Source organism: Canis lupus, chromosome 35 (genome assembly GCF_011100685.1).
Source record: "Canis lupus familiaris isolate Mischka breed German Shepherd chromosome 35, alternate assembly UU_Cfam_GSD_1.0, whole genome shotgun sequence".
Classification (NCBI taxonomy): domain Eukaryota; kingdom Metazoa; phylum Chordata; class Mammalia; order Carnivora; family Canidae; genus Canis; species Canis lupus.
Window position 1 is genome coordinate 14,189,656 of NC_049256.1, and position 20,339 is coordinate 14,209,994.

General features: G+C 49.0%; 1 protein-coding gene and 1 long non-coding RNA gene across 3 annotated transcripts in view; both read right to left on the bottom strand.

The window, feature by feature from the left end:
- The window catches only part of GFOD1 (glucose-fructose oxidoreductase domain containing 1), a 113,797-nt gene that overhangs the window by 75,299 nt on the left and 18,159 nt on the right, over window positions 1-20,339 (bottom strand). The gene's annotated exons all lie outside the window — the stretch shown is intronic.
- LOC119867654 lies at window positions 13,162-16,418 on the bottom strand. The gene is made up of 3 exons (XR_005384345.1): window positions 15,004-16,418; window positions 14,526-14,655; window positions 13,162-13,495 (listed from the first exon to the last, which is right to left on the bottom strand). It is a non-coding gene; the product is annotated as an uncharacterized LOC119867654 (long non-coding RNA).

Here is a 20,339-nt window from a genome sequence, read left to right on the forward strand (position 1 = left end):
ACTGAGAACACACAATCTGAATTTAACCATGAAGAAACTCAGACCCAAACTGAGAGCCATTGTATTTGTAAAAGAGAGAGAAAAAGGAACTGTATTCTTCAAAAACGCGACTCTCCTAAAAGACCAAGAAAAACTTGAGAACATTCCAGGGTAAAGGAGGGAGCCTAAGGAGACTGAAGTCTGGCGAGGGGGTAAGCGGTACAGCAGACATCACTGGGTCAAGTGGCAAGGCCAGATCATGGAAGGCACTTTGCAGGCAGGTGCCACCTTGATGGTTAAGTCACTGAAGTTCGGTAACGGCCTCATGGTGATGTAATAGAACATTCCCCTTCTTAGGACCCACAAGTATTTAGAGGGAAGTATTTAAGAGTTAGAGGCCATGAGCTATGCAACTCACCCTGTGTGTGTGTGTCTATGTGCATATGCACACCTACATACATGGGAGAGAGACTATGCGCACACGTGCGACAGAGATGCAATGTTAACAGCAGGTGGATCTGGGTGTTCTTTGTGTTATTTTTATTCTTGAAATTATTTCCCAATAAAAAGCTGGGAGAGAGAGAATGCTGACGGCCTGAACTAGGGCAGCAATGGGGAGTGGGAGAGGTAATATCTGCAGTGGTTGGTAGGATTTGGGGAGATGAGAGGTCAGGGGGGACACCAAGGATGGCTCCAAGTCTCTGCAGTGTGTACCCTGAACATAGGGAGGGAAGAAAGAAGGAGAGCAAGCTGATCTAGAAAGGAGAGGAGAGGATTCTGGATTAATGCCCAGCATTCATGATTCCTTCAAAAACCTTTCTTAATGACATCTGTGATTGGCCACACCTGACTCTGGCTACAGACCATCCTATACATCGAAGGGAAGGCTCACCGTAGGCAAGTGAGCCTTCTCTTTTTGCTCTGCAAGCACCATCAGTCATTTTTCTCAGGTGATGGTGGAGCTGTGGTATTGCCTCCCTGTCCTGTCTGAAGGAAAGTTCTAGAAGCCCCTTCTCCCAAGTGTCCCCTCCACCCCCATAATAAGGCAGTTGGCCCAGCGAGTCCTCTGCATGAAGGAAGCGTTCCACAAAAGGGGCAGGCCGACAGTTCCCCTCTTTTGTCATGTTAGCCTACACAAAAGGGTGCTCTGATTGGTCTTCCACCAAAACAGGGATCTCTGAACAATTTTGAAAAGAAAACGAAAAACTTCCAAATGCCATAGCAACACTCAGACTTCTTCACAAATGCCAAGAGGGACAGCATATCTGCCCACTCCATGCATGTCATCTGCAGCGGCTCCATGTGAGATTCGATGCCTTGTCTCCACTCTCCCAAGGATAAAGAGAAATGTGCTTAAGAGAAATGTGCTTCAGGTAAATCAGGGTCTCAAAGCCACTAGGTTGACAGGGAACGTAGGGACTCCCAGAAGGGCCGCTGAGGATCATGTTTCCAGCAGCCCAGTGGGTGGAGTTCCAGCAGCACCTCCTGAGATGCTCGGTTCATAATGCTCTGGCTCCAGAGACAGCCAAAGCCTCTCTCAAGCAGGGGCTAATTTTAAATGCTGGAGCACAAACCGTGATCTTCTGCCCTTGGGAGAGCAAACACAACCACCCGGGCAACCCAGGCCAATGGCAAGCAGAAAAGAGAGCTGTGCAGAGAATCAGATACCATCACTGAGTTCTCATGGTCCATAAAAGACCTGACGGCCAGACACAGTGGTTCATACTCTCCACTACTTACAGACCCCCAGGTGTTGCTATTAAGGGTGCAAGACTCTACCTCCCTCAGGACAGAATTTTTTTCTAAACGGAATGCTTTCCTAAAGCTTTCAGGAAAAGGTATATGGTTTCTATTTAAAGTTCATGGAAATAGTCTAAATATGCTATGGTTAAGACCTTGCTTGGCGTTTCTTCTCAAATGACTCCTCTCTACCCGTCATTTTCTCCCCCATAACTTCTGTAAGACTAACTGGCTTTCCTACTCGGCTCTGGAGAATCTATAACCCCATCTGATAAAGAACCCTGAAGCATGCTGCCAGTGTTGCCCTGATGAGAAGGCATGCCAGCCAAATTGTTTCAGAAAATTCCCTCTAGGATCCCTGGGTGGCTCTTCAGTTTAGTGTTTGCCTTCAGCCCAGGGCGTGATCCCAAGGTCCTGGGATCAAGGCCTGCATCGGGCTCCCTGCATGGAGCCTGCTTCTCCCCCTGCCTGTGTCTCTGCCTCTCTCTCTCTCTCTCTGTGTGTGTGTGTGTGTGTCTCTCAAGAATAAGTAAATAAATAATCTTAAAAAAAAAAAAAAAAGAAGAAGAAGAAAGAAAATTCTCTCCATATTCTGGAATGTCAAGCTGAGCCAACAGCTTCTTGCTGATTTTTCACACGTGGACCACAAATGATCTGGTTCCTCCGTGGGGAGTGCTACATTGGTATTCTACTTGGGGCAGGTGCTCAGGATGCAATTTTAACTAAACTGAAGCTCCTCTTTGAATGGGTAGCAGAACCCCGAACCTCTCTGTAGTGAATTAGCTGTGGGGAACCACACAGGGACGTGGGGCTTATCTTTGTTGCTCTCAGGCACTTCAAAGTCCATGAGCGCCCAGAGTCCCCAAGACCACGCCTGGGCTTGGTAGGAAGATTCACAGGACTCAACCTACAGGTGGCTATACTCAAGGCTGTGAAAGAACAGGAAACAAGAGCAGCAAAGGGAAAAACGCTCACAGGGCAAAGTCTGGGGGAACCAGGTAAATGTTGTCGAGACTTTCCTGGTGGAGTAACACAGCAGCCACCAGTGACCACAGGTGTGGTCAGAGAAGCCCATTAGGGACTTCGTGTCCACTGGTTTTATTGGAAGCTGGTCACGTAGGCGCTTTCTGCCTGGAATTTCTACCAAAATTCCGGATTTCCAGAAGGAAAGCAAGTGTTTGATATAAACCAAACTGTTTGTACTAACAGTTCAGGCACAGCAAGCCATGCTTATCACTTAGGGAAAGTTTTATATCAGTGTAGGGAACTATTTACAGCCCAGCTCCCAGACGCCAGCCAAGGGTCAACCTCGCGAGCCAGCCTTTCTCAGACCAGCAGTCTTGGGCCTACACGACAAGTAAACCAAGACTCAGGCCAAGGTATGTGAATCCCAGGCCATAGCTGCCTTGGGATGGTGCTGGGTAAGCTGACCTGCCATACCTTGACGTTAGAGAGGCTCCCACATGTGGTTGGCCCAATTTGATACATATGACATCCTTTCTCATCAGCTGTGATGCTCATTCTTTGTACACGCCAGACAACTCCTGCCAGAGTCCCTAATGGACATCCTGGAATTTCTCAGAACCCAAAGAACCCTGAAAGAACATCTGGTTCATTCCCTTCAGTATACGGATGAGGAAAGAGACCCACAGGGAGGTTAAGTGCTTTCCCCAGAATAAGTCTGGACTTGAAACCCCCTTCATTTCTGACAGACTCTCCTGGCCCCTGACACCGACCTGGCCCTGATCCATGGCCCTCAGCCATGACCTCCAGATCTGAGAGAAGGGAACAGACCAGCAACATGGAGGCCTGATCCTAGGAAGCAGGCTGGCTCCATGACTGGGCTGCGGGGAGGGGAGGCAGGGAGGGCAGGAAGGAGAAGCCAGCAGCTCAGGCATGAAGAGATTATGGAGTACGTAGGGTCAAGTCCAGTGCATCTTGACAAACACTGGGTCACCAGGAAAGCCCTCACCGGAAAAGGCCTCCAAGTAGTTGTTAAGCAGGTGGTGGAATTGGGGCTCCAGGGACCCACCAATCTGAAGCCAGTAGCTTGGGGGCAGGGGCAGCCAAAGGCCAAGCAACTTGTCATGGCCCCAAGCAAATGGGTTGTACCATCATCTCAGGGCAGCAGGAATGTCAGTCAGCAAAGGGAACTGAAGGCAACGGACCCAAGCAATAAGAACCAAGGTAGTCTTCACTCCAAAGATGCATCAGGCCCACGTCAGAAAAACTAGTGATCCTGATAAATCCACCAATGGAGGGAGGGCTCCTGCATGCTGGGTTTTCTCTAACCAGACCTCCATTCCTGCCCTAATTCTTCATTCTCCCACGTAGAAGGGATGTAGACACAGAATTTGGATTAGACTGAAGAAACTGTAGATTACTCTGGCTACCCTCTTAAATTGAGGAGCTATAGGGTCAGATTTTGGTGGTAGTGGCTGTTTTTTAACATGTGGACCAGGAAGCAAAAGGCCAGTGATCAAACAGAGAAGCCCAGATGGAAGACAGAGCACATGACCTGGTTCCCAGCACCCCTGCCTCTAATCTCTCCTGAGGCTGGGCCACAGCTCTGTCTGGGGCTCCAGGAGACAGCTGGACCCTAATCATACCTTCTCCCTGCACCCTTGTCCCCTTTCTGTCTACACCTGGGGCTGGTTTCTAGGACTTAGTGAGTACCAGTAGGACTGGCTGGCCCAACCTTTCAGAGTTAGCTTCTTTGCTCTTTATGACAAAGAAAGCTTGTGAAAATGTTCCAGGTTAAAGGAGTCTAAAGAGAGGAGGGCTGGGGATGGCAGGGGCCAACAGGTGAGGTGGCCGCTAAGAGGTCTGTCCCCAGCACTTTCTCAGCACTGAGCCTCCAGCTCAGAATCATGCAGTGAGTAGGCTTGGGGCCCTAGGCTAAGAACGTTGGTTCAAAAAGCCAGTGCCATCCCTTCAGAGCTTTGAGAGCCGAGCACATGGTTCATTCAACTCCTCTGGACCCCAGTGCCCCTTGTCTATAAAACATCAAATTATACAGGCCCACCATCCCCTTTCCAAAGTCACTGGGGCCAGATGCAAGTCAGGACTCCCAGATTTCAGAAAGATAATATGGTGAATTTACTAGATGTTATACATCACCCCCAACATTTTTCTCTACAGAGGAATGGGTTGAATGAACATTCACAAGAAGTGGGGGAGAAAAATCAAACAATAAACTGTCTCCCATCAATCCAGCTTAGGTTCTGTGATCAAATGAGCTTACCAAAAAATCAAAGGACAAATTCGTATTTCAGACTTGGGTTGGTTTGTTTGGGTTCTTTGGGGTGATTCTTGTTTTGGTTTTGGTTTTCATGCATTCAGAACTGAGGCTTCAGGACCGTGGCCCTGTATCTATCTGCCGATTATTCTGAAGATGATACAGGTTAATCCTGGGGCAGCACTTTGCACAAGGCCTGTTACCACCTACGATTACATCGATGTCGATCTGTCTCTCACTAGGCTGCAAGCTCCTTTAAAACCCAGAGATACTATCGTAGTCGTTTTTAAATTCACCTTAGCACCTAGTGAAGTGTTCCGTGCATTGCAAGGCTTGAATAAATGTTTGCTAAATGCATAAATCGAGTTTCAAAGGTAAACTTTTTTCAGCCTTCAAAATACAATGGATCCTTGCAGATTCCCTGCAAGAGGGGAAGGGGGGCAATTATGTAATCATTTGAAGATGTACACACGTAGAAATCCTTACTCCTTTCTTTTTCATTTTTATTTTTTCCCCTTCTTTTTTAAAGCATCCTTTATAATACGAAGTCCTCGGAACTTTAAATGAGCAAGTCAAATGGTAGAGATAGCAGCATGGCAGCTTACATTTAGTGAAAGCTACAATATGCCAAGTGTTTAATGCACTTTATATGAATTAACTCATTTGATCCTTTCAACTATTTTTTTTTTTAATTTGCCCATTTTACTGATATGGGAACAGGACAGGTAACTTGCCTAAAGGTACACAGCTAGTAAGTGGCAGCTTTCCAACCACCTGTGTTCCCATGGCCTCCCCCATGAGGGGGACACAAAAACCCTTTTACTCAAATCTTATGGGTTCAGTTGTGTCCTCCCACCCCCACCCAACCGCCAATCTTCCACAAAAGATGAAGTCCTAGCCCCCACCACCTGTGAACGTGACTTTGTTTAGCAATGACATCTTCGCAGATGATCAAGTGAAAATGAGTGAACTTTGTCCTTACAAAAAGGGGGATTTTAGACACACGGACACGCAGACACACACAGAGACCACTACTGAACGTGAAGGCAGAGATGGAGGGCTGCCTCTACAAGCCAAGGGAAAGACACTCTCCCCGCTCCCCGCAGCTGCAAGGGGAAAGGCCTGGAAAGGATTGTCCTGACACCTGGATTTCAGCCTTCTGGCCTCCAGAACTCTGAGAAATTAACTTCTGTTGCTTAAGCCACCCAGGTGGAGAGATTTTTGTTAAGGGAAGCCCAGGAAACTAAAATACAAGCGCATCAAGGCGCTAAAAGAGATGTGCTAGAATCAGGAAGGCCAACATGTCCCGACGGAAGGTCCTGCGAAGGAACAGGCATGACACAGTACCCCACTCTTACTGGAAGGACAGCAAGGGGTCGGGGCACCAAGGAGCTTCTCGCTCGCTGGCACATCACCAAATCCTACTTCCTGGCCTTTCAAGTGCTGACTTCTTTTAAAACCAACCGAAAGGAAGCCAAGAGAAGACACATTTCCATGCCGCCCACGAGCTCCTGAGAATGAGCAACAGCACCCAAGTCCCAAGAGCACGTGTGTTCTCACTCACATCACCACCCCTCTCCGCTGCGTGAATCCACTGCTGGTATTCTCCACCTCCCACAGACCAAGGTCTGCTCATGATTCAGAAACGCGCGAGAGCAGACAGCCAGGGACCCATGCCAACGCTCCCTGCCCCCCTTATGGGCTGCAAGCAGGAGACAGAAGTGGCCCAAGAGGGAGACCAGAGCAGGAGTCAGGAAGAGGGGTGTGTGTGCGTGTGTGTTGGGTGGGGGATTGGGGGGGTACTTCAGACCCCAGGACCCTGGCTTCATCCTTTGGCTGTCACTCACAGCAAACCTCTGGCTGCCCCCATATGAAAAACCTCAAAGAGATTATAAATGCATCGGGATGAGATTGTAAACCATCTGATGCTGTGGCTCCCACCAGAGTTTAGGGTTTAGTCATCTGAGGCCGTCTGATCTCAATCTCTCTGCTCATGTGCCTGTCACACTGGGGCTCTGTGCACCCTCCCCACCACCCTCACCCCCCTCCCTGCTACCCCCAGGCTCCTGTCCTCGCAAGCACCTGAGCAGAAACCACATGCTTGGCGGTGGGCAGCTATACCTAGAGAGGTGTGTGGTGGGTCAGGTTTCTGACCCGCTCTGGGCTGAGTTTTACGCTCAGGGTTACTTCTTTCAGAAGTCCCTATCACTGAATCACCTTGGTAATTCCAGACGCCCATCAGGGGTTTTGTTTCCTGAGAGGGAAGCCAACCCCAGGCTCATAGGAGCCGTGGAGAATGGTTCTAGGCAGGGAGGCAACCACTAGTGGGAAAGCCCCCTCATCTCTGGTCTGCATTTGGTTCTAGAAATTCTGGAGAGGTGGACATGTGTTACTCTACAGAGAAAAATCCTTACTTTGTCTCCCCAGAGGTTGACAAATTGACAGGGAGATGTCTGGAACTAAGCAAGCTCCACGGGGCCGAGAGGAATTAGGGTTTCTTATAGATTGGTTTACCTTTCTATTTATTTTTTTTAACTTTTTTTGAGATTTTATGTATTTATTCATGAGACAGAGAGAGAGAGAGGCAGAGACACAGGCAGAGGGAGAAGCGGGCTCCCTGCAGGGAGCCCTATGTGGGATTCAATCCCAAGACCCTGGGATCACGCCCTGAGCCAAAGGCATATGCTCAACCACTGAGCCACCCAGGTGCCCCTGGTTTAGTTTTTTAAAAAATATCAAAAATATATATATATCAACACATATTGTCATGACAGATTGGGTTTACTCCACTCTGATCCATTAAACACAGGTTAATTTTTAAACTACCTGTGGCAGCCACCTCTAATCCTTTCTAGAAAAAAAGCAAAAATCTAAAGAACATACAGACAGATCTCAATGGCTCTACTGCAGAAGATCAATGCCGAGTGGAGCATGAGTTTTGATGCACAGCCTCTTCGAGGTTCACAGATTGAGGCACCTGCACCCTCCCCTCCACCCCAGGCACATGGCTGCCTCCTGGGAATAAAAGTTTTCCTAGTCACACAATCACAGGAACATTATCAAGGAAAATGAAGAGCTCACATGAATTTCTGAAGTAAGAACAAGACAACCCCAAAGACACCTCCTCGTCCCTGAAGAGGTGGTGAGCTGTGCTCCTCCCCCACTCGGGGGAACCCGGGCAGAGAAGTCTGGGGAGCACCACACAGGGGCATGCCACTCCCACTCCTCTCTGCTCCCATGACTCAGAGGTGACTCAGTGGCCCACGTGGGAAAAAAAAATCAAAGACGGGGCTTTCTATCATAAATTTGAGGCAAAGAGGCAACGCTGCCTCCAGCATGCAGCTGTGTAGACCAGAGACACACATGCTCGACGTGGAAAGTGGAAAAGATGACATGGGGAGCTTAACCTTCCCAGACATGCTCCCCCTGCAGATCCCAAGCCAGACTTGCCAGAAGCCAATGGGCACCTGCCAGGGATTTGAGAGGTGACCTGGACTTGCTATAATTTTCCAGAGCCTAAATAAAATGGAGGAATGGTCTCTAGAAGGTTCTGCACCCTGTAGAACTCTGCTTACAGATAGCAAGTGCTCAGGAAATGTGTGGGGAGGATGACTAGTAGGTCTGCCTCCAGCGGAGAGCCAAACAAGAAATGTGGCTCCCCCATCCACCGATGGTACCCCATATTGTTGGGCAGGCCCAAGTATCTCCATTTGGAACCAGTTTCTTGTCCATCCCCAACCCAGGGTCCTCAGGAACACTCTACAGAGAACAAATCCTATGCCCAAGGAAGGACAGAGCTGGGGCTAGAACCTGGGTCTGGATGACACCATACCTGAAGCTTCTATGCCAGGTTCTTGATTATTGATTATTGATGGCGAGCCCACTAAGTGTGAGCAACCATCTGTAGCTGGATGTGATTCAGGGTAAGCAAGACATCCTTAGTGTAGTTTTAAGCTGGACTCTATAACTTAGATTCTTTGGAACTGGCTGCCAGTCTCTTCTTGCAAGAAAAATAAACATGGAGCCTTCACTGGCTCTGCTCTCAGTGCTCTTAAATCATTAGCTTGGGCTACTTCAGCGACAGGCTTCAGCTGAAACCTAGAAGCATTTTCTATCCAGGCAACAGAAGAGGTTCCAGATACGATTCTTGGAGTTCAGACTGGGATCAGTGGTTCAAAAGGATGATTTCACTCCTTCCTCCAGCCTATCCCATCCCACAAGCCTAGAGACTTTGGCTCACCCAAAAGAAAATAAGGACAATTAAAACACAAGTCTAATTAATTGTTTCCTAGTCCCTTGGCCCTGTTTCCCTCATCCAGACTTTTTAAACCTTCTTCATATTATTTATCATCTAATAAGCCATCTCCAAACTCCTTTGAAATAGAGATGTAATCAATAATGCTCTCCACTGAACCTGTAAGGTGATCTGATGTGGCGGAGCAGACTGATCTTGACTTCAGTCCCACCCCCGATTAGCTGTGTGACCTTCAGCAAATGACCTAAACTCTCTGGGCCCAACTTTCTTCCTTTAGAAAATGCTACAAATACCTGCATTATAGGGTTGCTGCAAGGCTAAAAGGATAAAAATGAGATGATATGAAACTGTTTTGTGGGGGTGGTATTGCCCCAGCTGTCATCACTCAGGCAGTCAGAAAAAAAGATCCTATGGCTCCTCAGGGAAAAGAAGTTAATTTGGAGGAAGATGACGGAGTATTTCTTTCTTTCTTTTTCTTTTTTTTTTTTTTTTTTTTTTTTTTGATGAGGGAGTATTTCTGATGTGACTTCTACGATGTGATATGGGGCAGGGAGAAGAAAAGCCCGAGGGACAGCCACGGTGGTAACCAATAGATTAGACCAGTGTTTTCGTTCATCAAAGGCAAGACGGGCAGACAAAGAAAGGGACAGGCAGGAAGGATGTCCCATTTTTACCAGCTGTTATGAGTCGAACAATGTCTCCTCAAGAGGTAAGTCCTAAACCCCAGTACTTTAGAACTAACCTGATTTAAAAATAGGCTCCTTGCAGATGATCAAGCTAGTACGATGAGGTTGTTAGAGTGCACCCTCATCTACTGTGACTGGTGCTCCTGCAGAAAGGGGAAATTCAGACAAAGGCATTCACACAGGGACAACATCATGTGAAAAGGAAGGCAGAGTTTGGGACGATGCCTCTATAAGCCAGAGAGCGCCAAGGATGCCAGCAAACCACCAGAAGCAGGAGAGAGGCATGGAACAGAACTTCCCTAGTAGCCCTCGGAAGGAACCAGCCCTGAGGACACCTGGATTTGGGGCTTGAGGCCTCCAGGACTGTGAAACGATACATTCCTGTTGGTTAAGCTCCCCCTATTTTGTGGTATTTCCTTAGAGCAGCCCCAAGAAACTAATGCACCAATCAAACAGAGGAGGCTGTTATTACCATTATGATGAATTATTGTATTTTAACACTATGGGGCATAAGACTGGTGCTGAGAAATGATGCCTGTGGCTCATGCCTTCATCCTCTCATCCTATTTTTTTACAGAGTTTATTTATGTATTCATGAGACACACAAAGAGACCGAAACACAGGCAGAGGGAGAAGCAGGCTCCCTGTGGGGAGCCTGATGCAGGACTCGATCCTAGGACCCCGGGATCACACCCTGAGCCAAAGGCAGATGCTCAACCACTGAGCCCCCCAAGGTGCCCCTCTCAGGATCGTTCTATAAGCTCCTCCGCTCCAGCCCGAGCTGACCTTCTGAAGCACTGACCAGTTTGTTCCCACGTCCCACGGCCAGGAGCCCAGAACAATCCCACCCTGGTGCCATCTTTGTCAGCAACGGTCCCACCAAATCCCATTCCCTCTGAACCAGACTTGGAATCTAAACAATCTGCTCCTTAAAAGAAAAAAAAAATCAAGTTAGGACAACAGCTGAGTCTGGCAGAGAGCCTCATATCTCTACAGAATAAGCCTACATCTTCTCTAATTCACAGGTCCCTTCCCCACCTCCTTGTGTGATAGGTAGGATTCAGTTCACTTACACACTCGGTGCTCCCAACAGGGTTACAAGCACTACTTTGTCCCCTCTAAAAAACACATTGGTTAAATTTAATTGTATACTTGTGGAGGGAGGTTGGGAAAACCCCCACAAATCCCTTGCTGTCCCTCCCACCCAGAGGGGTGACCTATGTCTTCTCACCTCGAACCCAAGGCCTTTATAACAGACTCAATTAATAGAATGAGTCAGGGCTGATGGTGGCCTCTCACACCCCTACGGGGGGCCTCTCGGAGCTCAGAGTGACTCGCTGTGCCCCGGGGTATTTGTGATTCATTGTGTGGCACTGACATCCTTGGTGCCTGTGACCTCAAGGAGAGGAAAATGAAACCTAAGGCAGATTCTGGGTTCTGGGTTTATAAGTCTGGGTTTCTAAGTCTGGGTTCGAAAAAGCCACATAGTAGCATCTGCTGTTTTCTGAGATACTAGGTCTGGAAGCTTCCAGACCCTCTGGAGAAAGTCCAGCTACCCCTAAAATCTCATGATAAGAGAGAAGGTGGTGGGGATCCAAGGACTCCCACCTGTTCCAGCTCTCTGCCTCCCCCTGTTGACCTCATCTTCCCTGCCCAGGTACCCAACAGGGATGGGAGGAACCTTCAAGAAGATCCCAGGCCCGTCCACCATCAGACTGCAACAGCATGAAGGACCCTGAGTGAGAACCCTTTAGCTAAGCGCAATCGACCTCTAGGTTGGCACACAAAAGAAATGATGATTTCTGGGGTTTTGCTGTTCATGTACTCAGGCGCTGTTTTGGAGAGATGCGTCAGCAGCTCGAGGTCATCGGCACGACTGTTAGGTAGTGTGCTCGTCCGTCAGTGACACACACAGTGGTCTCACACCCACTGGGAGGAAGCTCATCCCTCCTTCCGTCTCTCCTCTCCCCTCTCCTTCCACCGCCCATTCCTGCCATCTGGGGGTCTGCTCTCCCACTACCTGTGACTATTACAGTGACATCCTGCATGTACCACACAGGTCCCCCCACCTGGCTGGCTTCCCCACCTCGGGGGCCCACCGCCTCCAGGCTCTCCCAAACAGCCCCCGACATGTGGTCTGGACCCAGGGCTGGCGGTGTCCCTCCCCACTGCCTGGAGGGCCCTCTGCTCCTTGGGCTGGTGCTGAGGCCCTCCGTGGTCAGAGTGGTTCTACATCTCTAGCCCCACGGCCTGCCAGTCACTCCGCACACCAGCCTGCAAAGTCCCTGGGGCCCTTCCCTGAACACCATGCCCATCACCCATGCTGCTCCCTCGCTGGGAAAGCTGTTCGCTCCCCGCTAAAGCTTCACCCTCTTGGCCCCGATGCCCTGGTGCCCTCCTCCTCCGGCTAGCACAGCCCGTCACTCCTGTGTCCCCAGGGGACTGGGAACTCTTTGAGGGCAGGACCCCAACTCATTCTGCTTCTAACACACTTGATGCTGGCCGAATCACTGCCAGGCTGACTTCCAGTAATTCCAGTGGGCCTCCCCAGAGGCCCCGGGCTCCTGGCATCGGTCGGAGGGTTTTCCAAGGAAAGAGATGAAGGGAACCGATCACCCCTTTGGCCAGCGCCAGAATCTGCCTTAGGTTTCATTTTCCACTCCTCGAGGTCACAGGCACCAAGGATGTCAGTGCCGCACAAGGAGTCACAAATACCCTGGGGCACAGGGAGTCACTCTGAGCTCTGAGAGGCCCCCAAAAGGGGTGTGAAAGGCCAAGGAGCAGGTTTAACTTTGGACTCTGACAGTTTGTTTTGTTCTGTTTTTTGGTTTGTATGTTTTTGTTGTTTTTAATATTTTATTTTTAAGTCATCTCTCCACCCAACGTGGGGCTCGAACTCACAACCCTGATATCAAGAGCCGCATGCTCCACCGACTGAGCCCACCGGGTGCTCCGGTTCTGCTTTTGTATAATGCCTATTTTCCAATGTAAAAATGACACAGTGATAGCATGGTAGGCGAGCTATGTTAGATCCCCCACACATAAATGCAACAAACCCTTTTGTAAAAAACACAAATTTCCATCATGGGCCAGGTGTCTCCCTTAACTCTTACTACCAGACTCGGAGGAAGTGAATTATCTTCATTTGCAGATAGAAAAACAGAGAGGTTCATGTGCATGCACGCGCTCCCCCTCTCAAGTAAATAAATAAAAGAAATCCTCAAAAAATAAAATAAAAAATAAAGAAAAGAAAAACAGAGAGGTTAAGTAACTCGCTCGATGTTATACAGCCGGGAACTAGCAGAATCAGAACCTGAATCAAACGTTTGGGCTACTAAATTGCTGTGCTGCCTCTCAACTTCAGGCCTGATGAGTGGAGGGTGGCCTGCTGTGTCCCGGGGTACTGGTGACTCATTACACCATCCTTGGTACACGCATATGGTGCATGAGGCTCACGCTGGCATCACTCCAAGAGGTGGGAAGGCCAGTCCTCTGCTTGTTGGCTTTCTCGGTGGAGGCTGAGCCTGGCTTCTGTGTTTTCTGGGAAGATCTGCTGCTGGGCGAGGTGGAGTGATGGAGAAGGAGCCTTCTTTCTCTCTGAAGTCAGAGGGAGGGAATTCACGGTGGTGCGGGAGAGAGTGCGCCCCATGCATCCCGGATGCAGGGAAATACAACAGCACACCACTCACACATTCAGCTGGCAGGAAACAGCTGCCAAGGGAGAAGCGGGCAATGTGGGGGCAGAGTGGTACCGCCCTGCTCCGGAGGGTGGAAGGTGTGAGCTGACACGGATGGAAAGACAAAAGGGGGTGGGGAAGGCTGCTGTGGCTCATTAGCCAACCCCGTCTGCACTGGAGGAATGGAAGCTGTGGGAGCTGACTCAGGAGTCCCCGGGCACTTCAGATGGCACAGTGGCAAGGGTCTGCACAGGGCAGGGGGGGCGGGGGAGGTAGAGGTCTCCCCTCCCCTCTGAACTGGGGCATCCTCCCTCCTTCCCCAGCGGCTCAGGCTCAGTGACAAGAACAAGCCTGGGGGCTCATGCACACACAGACAAAATGAGAAAGAAACTAGATAAGTGCTCCCAACAGCCTGGGGCCATTTGAATCCAGTGGCAGGGGGCTGAATATTTTATTCCCAGTTTCTGAATGTCCTGAATTTAAGGCCCTCCCTAGAATTTCTGTCCCTCTTTTAGTCCCTCCCATCAGAGCCAGAATAAACTGGCGGGACATCCCCAGTCACTGCTGGGCTCGGCACAAAGCAATGGGCTGTGAGCTTCTCACCCAGCTCACCCAGGGCCCTGCCAAAGCCAGCCCCAGCAGAGCTCGACTCTTATTACTGGAACTTTTGGGAGACAGGAAGAAATCACCTCATCTCCGGTCCTTTGCTGGGTTCCCTTAATTTTCCCAGCTGGGCCAGGAGGTCAGCGAAATAACGGGTCTTTTGAAATCCCGACTGCTAGAATGTAAACAAATTCGGTCCTCCTTGAACATAATCAGTAGCTCCGTAAACCACATACAACAAAAATAACCCAAGCCCACCCCGACGGCTAACCCAGGCACCCAAAATCCCACTGTCCTCTTCATCTGGTGCCAGGACACCTGTCTGGAGAGAGGGAAAAGCAAAGCACCTCGTGTGTGGCTTACAGATGCCGTCCGTGGAGCTCAGCACGTCTGTGAAGATGGGCCGCTAAGATCTCATTAAGCAGAAAGCGTCTCTCTTTTCAAACTGTCAAGTCACACGAGTGAGCAGTTAAGCAACTGTAAGGGAAGATGGGAAGGGCTTCTTAAGGAGCATTTAAAAATGCACAGCACGGTTACCTGTAACATCACCCAGGACATTCAATTAAGTGCCAGGCCCTGGGTCAGCATTCAGCCTGGCTTCTCTGACCGCTAGAATCCAGAAAGGTGGAGCTAGCAGGCACGGTGGCAATCACACAGCCCAGCCTCCCAGCGTGTAGATGCTGTGCGAGGCCCAGGGTGTGGGGCAGAGGGTGTGGTGAGGGAGGGGGCTCACGGCCATACACTTAGTCGGAGGCAGAGGCAGGGCTGTACCCCCAGGTCTGTGCTGTCCACCGTGGGAGCTACTAGCCAGACACAGCTACTTACATTTAAACTCATCAAAATGGAATAAAATATAAAATTCACTTCCTCATTTGCCTGGCCACGTCTCACGTGCTCAACAGACACATGGGGCCTGTGCTGGATGGTGCACCATGGTACATTTCCATCACCGCAGAAAGTTCTACACGACAACGCTGCTTCGGTTCATAAGACTCCTGAGTTTTTCCCACTCCACCAGAGGCCCTGAGTCACATTTTTACCACAGGTGTCCACCCATTAAGCACTGTGAAATGGGTTCAGTGGGACAGAGCCAGCTTTTCTTCTTTGTGATGAAATAGAAGACAACAGAAAATACAGCGCATCATCTGCCAATGAAATATGGGTAATGCCGGGCCATAAAACCTTTTTGGTTTCATGCAATTTTATTGATGCACATACACACACTATCTACATCTATGCATTTATAGTTTTATATCCACTGGGCCACAATGTAAAATGTGTTCCCTCCTGCAGGTCAAAGTCACAGAAAGTCAGACCCTCTCATGGCAGTGTGCTCCTTATCTACAGATGTTGGAATGCTTTTGCCCCCATTCATCGTCCCCTTTTCCAGATGACTCAGATCAAAAGCTAGTGAGGCAGAGTGTCTGTTCCATAGCATCACACGTGGGTTGTCCTCCAGACCTGATTTTCCCTGTGTGCTCTTCCCTGTTAATTTTCTGTGTCAATTTGGCTAGGCCATGCTAGCCAGGTATTTGGTCAAACATTATTCTGGATATTTCTCTGAAAGTATTTTGTAGGTGAGATTAACATTTAAATCAGCAGACTTTGAGTAAATCATATTATTCTCCATAGTGTGGGTGAGCCTCGTCTAATCAGTTGAAGGCCTTAATAGGAAAAGCCTAATCACCTCTAAAGAGGGAATTCGGCCAGCAGACTGGCCTTTGAAGTTGAATTGCAACATTGACACTTCCCTGGGCCTCCAGCCTGCTGTCCTGTCCTGCAGGTTTCAGACTTGCCAGCACCCACCACTGCATTAAACAACTTTGTAAAATAAATATCTTTCTCTCTCTTTTTAAACACACACTTCCCATTGGTCCAGTTTCTCTGACAAACAGAACTTTCCCTAATACACACTCATATTCTGTCCAAAGAAATCCTCCTCATCGTTCAAGGCTCTCTCAAATCCCACCTCCTCTGTGCAACACCCTTGACTTCCTGTTAGAAATGCTGCTTCTGCTATGCTCATTTCTGTGGTATATTGCTTGTGTCACATTTTTGCAGATTATTGCGCTTTGTACTGTGGTTAATACTTAGATTCTAAACCTTGCTTTTCAAAGTGTGGCCCATGAACCAGTGGCACCAGCATACCCTAGAAACTTATTAGAAATGCAGGATCTCAGACCCCACCCCAGACCATGGAATCAGAATCTGCATTTTAACAAGATGCTCCAGTGAGCCGTGATCACATCAAAGCTTGAGAAGCAGGGTTTTTATTTTATTTTTTTTTAAGATTTTATTTATTTATTCATGAGAAACACAAAGAGAGAGAGAGAGGCAGAGGGAGAAGCAGGCTCCATGCAGGGAGCCCAACGTGGGACTCAATCCCGGGTCTCCAGGATCACGCCCTGGGCCGAAGGCAGTGCTAAACCACTGAGCAACCGGGCTGCCTGAGAAGCATGGTTTTAAAGATAGCTCCTCAACTGTGAGGAGCATTAAAAGATACTGATGCCTACTTACTACCCTCAGACTGGTGCAGCTGCTCTGGGCTACAGCCTGCGTGGGCATTGGGATGTAAAAAACCTTCCCAGGAGTAGGAGTTCCTAAGGTGCAGCCCAGTTTGAGAACTACCATAACCGAACCCCTCATCCTGTAAGAGGAACTGAGCAGAGTCCAGAGACCGTCAGGTCCCAGAGTGAGTTAGTATCAGGAGCGGAAGCCCACCAAGGTTTCCTGTGTCCCTGAAAATGTTAACGAAAGAGAAAAAGGATCCATATGCACCATCAGCAAATTTAAAACGAAACCTGGATCATCCAACACCCAGCTGACGAAGGACATTGGCATTCCACCCAGGGTCTCCCTCGTAAAGAAGAACGGAGAAGATTCTCTATGAATTCAAAGAACCACTCTGTTTAGGTTGGATCTCAGGAACCCTCCCCATTTATAATGACGGTCAAGCACTGAAACCAAGTATATAATCAGTGCTGGGAAAGACAGGAGCTGCCCCCACCGCCCCCCACCCCAGGGTCTAGGGTGACCCAAAAACATCCCGCGCCAACACAGACACTACCCTCCACTGGCTCCTTCATTCTGTGCTGGTCCCTGATCGCTGCTCCTGTGCTTTCCATGACAGGTACAAGATGATGCTATTACTGTGCCTTCTTAGCACTGTTGCCATATGGCATGGATTCCCTTACCTGAGGTAGCAAATGAACAGGTATTTGCCCTTCAGGTCAGCTTTATGCTGACCTGGTCGTCTAACTCCCCTGCCAGCTTTCCGATCCGTAACAACAGGCGTTCACTCCTGTCCCCCCCTCCCTTTGGCTTCCTATAAACTGTCCCCAGGTCAATCTCCAGCCTGGAGTTGGCTGGAACAAATATCTCTTTGACATTGACATGAACAGCCTCGGACGTGAAGATTCCTACTGCTGCTGACAGTGCAGTAGTTCTTTTTGGGCAAAACGACATCTTTCCTTGGTATAATGGAACACAATCTGCTTAATGAGGCACCACAGTAAAAGCTACCACCCAACGCACACTGCGCCGATAAATCTGTGCCCAGAAATTATACTGAACCCCACAGAATGACCAGCTGGACAGCTGGTTGCAGCAGCTATTCATACAGATGTGTTCTCGGCAGTGACATTAACAGAAAAAAAAAAAAAAACCCGCACACACCATCAAGGGCACAATGCACATCAGCAGGCACATGCGTAGGCGCACGCACGTGCACACACACAGCTGGCAAGCAGCCCTCCCCGTAAGCCATACCAGTCATGCCACTTTGCCCCCAAAATGCATCTCCTCCCTTGCAGATGAAGGGAAAACTGCTTCCTGGTCTAAAGGAGAGCTATGTGTATTTGTGTAATAAATTTAAAAAAAATAAAGTCAAGCTAATCAACAATCTGGCAGCAACAGTAATAAAACAATGCTTTAAAACATTTAGCAACCTGAATAATTGCAGCCGGCAAGTCCCAAGCTTTTCAAGAGAGCTACCGGGAGTAGCCAGACAAGCTGGGAACTGGCAGGGACTCTTATAAACCGACGGTGGCACCTGCATTTTACAGTTAAAGAAACAAAAGTCTAAGAGGTCACTTGCCCAAGGTCACACGGCTAATTAGTTACAGTGTCGGGCCCAGAACCACCTGTCCAGGCTCCCATGGCAATAGCCCCTGGTCTACAGCACACCCCCATCCCCCACGGCCCAGAAAGAAGTCCCTGCAGACGGTGACAGGTGACGAATGTGCTCTGTGCAAGGATTCTGAAGCGGCTTCCCATCTATACCGGGCGCCAAGTTTGGCTAAAAAGAAAACTTCCTGCAAAGCAAAGGGGAACTACACACATAGCAATGGGACGGCTCCCAGATCCTTTAGGAAGGCTGAAGCCAACAGGAGCTTCCCTTCCCACCATGTGGCAAGTTCGGGAAGGCAGAGGAAAATGATGGGACCACACCAGCCCTTTTCAGCCGCGTGTGGGTTTTGGCAGTCCAAGGTCAGAATGATAAATTACCCTATCACCAGGAGGCAGCGGCTTCTCCTCAAATTCAGAGTCACATCCAGTTATCCCCCCCTGCAAAAAGCAGAGCTCCTTGACCTTTATATATCCACTTCCACTTCCTAGAGGACCGCTTTTTCCCTTCGGCCAAGGCCGGACTAATTTTTGCTCCACCACAAATGTCTGCACATGCCTGGGGACAGCTGTCCCAGATTCAAAGGAGCATAGGATATAAGAACCAGAGGGTCACCCCAACCAAGCATTTTCCCCTGTGCTATTGTCTCTCTCTTTTTTTTTTTTGAAAAATAAATTTATTTTTTCCATTAAGATCAGATTTTTTTAAATTGAAAATTTAGAGAAGAAAAACAACCCATAATCCCACATAAGAATCATCATTAGGGGACGCCTGAGTGGCTCAGTGGCTGAGCATCTGCCTTCAGCTCAGGTCATGATCCTGGGGTCCTGGGATCAAGTCTCGCATCGGGCTTCCCGCGGGGAGCCTGCTTCTCCCTCTGCCTGTGTCTCTGCCTCTCTCTGGGTCTCTCGTGAATAAATAAATAAAAGCTTTAAAAATAAATAAGAAACATCATTAGGATTTTGGCTTACAATCTACTAGACTTCAATTTTCCGGATGTGTGTGTGTGTGTGCTTTCAACAGCCACTCTCATGATATAGAAATATTTCTGCATCTTTTTTCTTTATCCATAATCATTAAAAATATCCCCATAATGCTGCAGCCTTCCTATCCATAATTTCAATGCCTGTTTAGTATTTAATTAGCTGCATTTGCCATACCGGTTTTCCTGCTGTGGATTGATGTTTGTCTCCAGTGTTTCAGTAACATAAACAAGGCTTCGCTAAACACTAGTGTGTGCGCAGGTTTCTTCATAGAAAACATTTGATGTTACTTCCTTAGGAGAGCTTCCCCAGAAGTCAAATTCCCCATTTTCCTCATTGCTGGAGAAACGTGGGCCCCAGATGAATAAATACCTGATGAGCTAAAAGGAACACTCTCTGGAGAGCCAGGTGAGCGACGAGTCACTCAACCCCTCCGAGACTCAGTTTCCCTCATGCATCCGGGGCTGGGTCCCTGCAAGGCAGGTCACAGTCTTCTGGCTACCAGGAGTGGGATAAATTTAAAATTAAATAAAATTAAATAAATGTCTGCTACTTCACATGGCCTACCGTGGACACAAGTCACTGGGTCTGTCCTGTCTCCCTCCTGCTTCTCTGCTTTTCACAGCAGCCGCTCAAGAAAAAGGACTTCGTCAAAGCCCATCATGGGACGTGATTTGTTGAAGTATGTGGGGGCTGTGCAGATCAAGTGCAAGGTGTGCAAAGCAGGCAGGGGTACTGGCTGCCCACCTCCCCGCCCCCCCGCCCGCCCACTGCCCCAGTCTCCAGCACTGCCCTCTGAATCCAGGTCAGCCGTGGAATTACACCCAGCTCGCTGCATACCTGGAGGTGGTGACCACAGGGGACCGTGACGATAATAAACACACACAGGGTGTTTGGGTGTGTACAAGCTGTACAGCAGTATGCTGGACCGTAGGGGTGGTGAGAAGACGTCAGAGATGTATAAGATATGGGGGGAGGAGGGAGTCAGCCCGTGTCTCCTCCGGTGGTTCTCCGGGACAGTACAGGGGCCACTGTGTCTGCAGCCACGGGTC